Genomic DNA, 5073 nt, shown 5'->3' with positions numbered 1-5073 from the left:
TGTGCTCTGGATGCAAGATTTTTTAAATATGTTATAGATAGATATGACAATCTCACTGCAAGATGTTTCTCAATTATTCAGATCAGATGTTAGTATCAAATCTGGCAGGATGAACAAGTCGGAACTGAACCGAACCAACAACCAATGTGGTGTTGATGCTTGTAGAGCCCGAATCTGTAGTTTCAAGAACCTGAGTCATGACACAAAGAATCAAAGCAAACTGCTTTGAGCTGAAATGCTTTGATGTAAAATTGCTTGTCCATAAAGTATGAGAATTTTCCAGTTTAAACAACAGAGCTGAGCCAAGGCTAAAAGCTGAAACAAGAAAATATACATCTCCTGCAAGTATTTTAAACAAAACCAGTCTGGTTTGGTCCTACTCAATTAGAATTTCTTGCATCCCCCAAAAAACTCTGAAAATTAGACTTAAATTCTACAAACACCAAAATACCACATTATACTTAAGCTTAGATGTAGGTCACGATGCCCACAGGAAAGTACTTTGGAGCAAATATTAAATCGAGTGGCTCCAAAGTGGCTGTAGAGTTTATCCTGGAGTCAAACTGGTACCTTCTTGGCTCTAGATATAATTTGAATGGTTCACATGTGGCCCTGGAGAACAGGCTATGACCTCTGGCTCGTTACCTGGTTCCTGATTACATGCCCGGTTTCTTTCACTGGCTTCCATATGCAGAGCCTGTTTTCAAAGCAGTAGAATTTGACCTTGTGACCACTGCAGGAATGAATGTTTGGTTTTTCTTTAGACTTCAGTTGGCTAGGGATTCAGGTCCTTGAGTAGCTAAACTGAAGTAAAAACAACACAAACACAGGACTGCCAGGAATAACTGATGCAAATTATACCAACAATAGAGTGCTAAGGACTGGATCCATTTTTATTCTAGACTGTCAAGGAACATTCTATTCTGCTAGTTCAACGGGAATCAAATTACTCATCACTAGACTCCAAGGATGCCCCCTGTCTTCAAACTAGACCCCTAGGGATAATTGCAAAAATAATACTGTATTTTTAGATCTACCTTTGGTGCAATGGGCCTGACTACATTATCCCAAAACAGTTATAGTAAGTTTGCTACCTTTTTTAAAAATTGCTGAGACAATCATGAGTCATATTTAATCAGGAGCTTTTAAAATAAAAAGTAAACGTTTTCAACTTAACTTAAATTTTCAAAACAAATTTCACGCTGAAATATGGTATACCATTTACATTAACAACTTATATTTCTCCCTTTCAATGTCATGAATCATGCACATTAATAAAATGTTGCAAAATGAATAAATGATTAATGAAATCATAAAGCAACACTTTGTATCGTGCAACAAGAAAATAATCAGAATAATTTCATATGACTTCTGTATGATGCACAAATCTCATATTCAATGGTCCCCAAAATCTCAGGGGGGTGGGGTGGGGTGGGGGGGCAGCGCTCTCAGTATAAGTGCTGAGCTCCACCCATCTGTGCTGATCCTACCAAAGTTCACTGGATTGGGGGAGGTTCCTTTATTTGCCTAACATTGTTGTGTGTCTGTGCCACTGGGGGTGCATCTGAGGTGACTGGCATTGCAGCAAGGTCAAGCAGGTGGCCCAGCTGGGGGTGTGGGGGATCATCAGGAGCCCCCTAGAAACAAAGTATAGTTGTCCTCCATGGCCCAGAGTACTTTCTAAATGGTGAAAAGCTAGAAACGGTGGAGGTCCAAAGAGACTTGGGGGTCCATGTGCATAGATCACTAAAATGTCCTGGACAGGTACAGAAAGTAATCAAAAAGGCTAATGGAATGCTGGCCTGTATATCTAGAGGACGAGAATATAAGGGGGTAGAAGTTATGCAACAGCTATACAAAGCCCTGGTTAGACCACGCCAGGAGTATTGTGAGCAGTTCTGGGCACCACACCTTAGGAAGGATATACAGGTAGACTATCCCTTATCCGAAAACCTTGGGACCTGCTGTGTTTCGGAATTCGGAATTTTTCGGATTTCAGAACGGTATTATATTTATTATGAGACTGGGAAACTCTGAACATTAAATTAATTTGGTAATTAGTATTTGTATTTAATATAAATTTTAAAAATTCAGGCAACCTCTTGCGACTGTTCCGTGTCTCATTCCCCTTCCTGCTTCTCTGTGCTGCCGCTCACAGTCTGTTTACAGCTCCCCCTGCTCTGTGTTTCATTCCCCTTCCTGCTTCTCTGTGCTGCCGCTCCCAGTCTGTTTACAGCTCCCCCTGCTCCGTGTCTCATTCCCCTTCCTGCTTCTCTGTGCTGCCGCTCCCAGTCTGTTTACAGCTCCCCCTGCTCCGTATCTGAATTCCTTGACTTAGTGGGGGTCTGGGGCTCGACTGCCGCCGCCAGTTGTGGGAAAGTCGGATATCGGCTGACTCCTACGCTAAGCTGGCCTGCAAATCAGGTCAGAAAAGAGGCAGCGTGCAGGAATTCTTGTTCTGGGCCCCGGAGGACCACTCCTGCTACTCTAGGGCCCACAAAATAAAAATGTTAAATTTGCTGAGCCAGTTTTTGAACAGCCTCTAGCATGCTCTTTAATGACCGCTGGTTAGACCGCTTAATGTCTAACGCCTCACACCTGCGTGGGTCAAGCATCGGCTGCGTCGGGTCATGTTTGGCGCCACTCGGGTCATGTCATGCGCACGACTTATGCTCCACGAAAAAACTTTCGGTTTTCAGAGGTTTTCGGTTTTCAGAAGCGCGGATAAAGGATAGTCTACCTGTATTGGCCTTGGAGGGAGTGCAGCGTAGGTTTACCAGAATAACACTTGAACTCCAAGGGTTAAATTATGAGGAGAGATTACACAAACTAGGGTTGTATTCCCTGGAATTTAGAAGGTTAAGGGGTGATGTGATTGAAGTTTTCAAGATATTAAGGGGAACTGATAGGGTAGATAGAGAGAAACTATTTCCCCTGGTTGGGGAGTTTAAAACTAGGGGGCATAGAATAAAAGTTAGTCCCAGGCCTTTAGGAGTGAAGTTAGGAAACACTTCTACACGCAAAGGGCGGTAGAAGTTTGGAACTCTCTTCCGCAAACGGCAATTGATGCTAGATCAATTATTAATTTTAAATCTGAGATTGATAGATTTTTGTAAACCAAATGTATTAAGGGATATGGGGCAAAGGTGGGTATATGGAGCTAGGTCACAGATCAACAATGATCTCATTGAATAGTGGAACAGGCTCGAGGGGCTAAATGTTCCTATGTTCCCCCTTTGTAAAACTTAACAGAAAAAAAATCTGGAGGCAAATATTAGGGGGTCTAGATCATAATCCCACCTGGACCTCCAGGTGGCCCCCACAGCTGTTGCTAGGTTAGCTGGTTTACTGGATCTCACCAAGTGTGCCTGTGCCAACCACTATTCTGGGTCCCAATGAAGGAACCATCTTTAATTTAAACTATCAAAAAATCTCACTACAGACGCAAATACCGAAATGATGCCAGTTTGACTCCAGCTATATTCTTATTTTGTGATAGTATGAAGCAGAAATAAGTGGTGTGTGTAGTAAAAGAAATACTGTGTGGTAAAATAATGCAAAAATAACTAAAAATATGAAGGTCATATATCTGATAAGTAAAAAATAACATAATGACAAATCATGGGAAGGGGGGGAGAAGACGGATATGACAAATTAAAATTTGGAATTTGCAGGAAATGCCAGCAAAATTCTTGCATTGGATAACATCAGCATTAGATGGCAGCAGAAAGTACATTTTCATGAACTGTCCACTTGAATAATTACTTGTAATTTAGTGTTATTTGTACTTATAGCTCCTGCCTTACCAGCCCACTCGTATTAACAATAGCATAATGCAAATGCCATGAGTATGTATTGTATAAAAAAAGTCATATTGTATGTCATAGTTTTAAGTATTATTTTTTAAAGCAAACAAAAAAACATGCTTCCCTGACCGGGAATCGAACCCGGGCCGCGGCGGTGAGAGCGCCGAATCCTAACCACTAGACCACCAGGGAGCTCGAAAAGATTTGGCCTCAAGAATTTTACAAAGACTCTCACAGAGTGTAGCTGCTACATCAAATTCAGCTGCCTGTTGATATCGCAGCGTTCAGCTGCTGACGCCCCATGAAATGGTCCCACAATGTATCCAACCCTGTGGACGAGACACCTGCTGCAGATCCTGGGGGCGGCTCAGGGATCCAGAGACCAAAGTTACCAGGTTTTAGTTCAATGCCCAGTTGTATATATATTTTTTAAAGAACCTAGCAATATTTCTTTTTCAATTGGCGCAGGTAGTTTTCCTTAAGTGCTGCAAGAATCTGCAGCTCACTCGTTGTGCACAGAAAGGCTGCCTTCCGTTCCGTTAATTATGAGGACGGGCAATTAAAAGTTTCGTCATTTTTTTTGTCTTCCTCGAATAAAAAACGGTATACTTGACACTTACAAATGAGCTTCCATAAAATAGAATGAAAACCATTCACAGCCCAGTCGCCGCGTGCTTAACGTGGAACCAGCAGACAAATCTTGAGAAGCTCAACAACTTTATTTTTATTTTCCTGCACTGTTGTTTCAGGGCTCTGGGCAACAGATTTGATTTGTACACTCCTAAATCCTGCCCCCTTCTGGTACATTTTTAGTGGGTATGTGCTATGCTCCGTCATTAAATATTATTTTTACATTAAAATGGTTAATTTTTTTAATTTCACAGTTGATGAAGTCTACGCCTAGATGCTGCTTTGTGTTGAAAACAGGGTCCGCGCCATGCCTGCACACATCTGGTGCGGGCCGCGCCCGGTGGCATTTTGGTGAGATTGTCTGCATCAACACGCGTGCTGGAAGTGTGCAGAGTACCTAGATCATGACATCAATCAACATGTAGCGCTGATTTGACACAAGCGCTGCCATTTTTGACCTCAATGCTGGACCTAACGCCCTTTCTTACCCCCCACCCCCCCCAGAGCTGAACATGCGTTCGGCAGCAGGAAGGACCCCCCACGAGAGCTATTTAAAAGGATCATCCCTTTCAGATTAGTTGCTGATTGATTTCTACTGGCTCTTGGTGAGTTTGCAGAGGTGTTTCTTGGTTTGGTG

The 5073-nt window shown here is 42.4% G+C and overlaps 1 non-coding gene across 1 annotated transcript; it reads right to left on the bottom strand.

Annotated features, from left to right (window-relative positions):
* Nucleotides 1-3926: 3926 nt before the first annotated feature.
* trnae-cuc (transfer RNA glutamic acid (anticodon CUC)) lies at nucleotides 3927-3998 on the bottom strand. Its single transcript has one exon. It is a non-coding gene; the product is annotated as a tRNA-Glu (tRNA).
* Between the last annotated feature and the right edge of the window lie 1075 nt (nucleotides 3999-5073).

The sequence above is a fragment of the Somniosus microcephalus genome, chromosome 9 (assembly GCF_052327205.1).
Source record: "Somniosus microcephalus isolate GS21.2 chromosome 9, FLI_Smic_1.0, whole genome shotgun sequence".
Taxonomy (NCBI): domain Eukaryota; kingdom Metazoa; phylum Chordata; class Chondrichthyes; order Squaliformes; family Somniosidae; genus Somniosus; species Somniosus microcephalus.
This window is presented reverse-complemented; position numbering and strand designations above follow the sequence as displayed.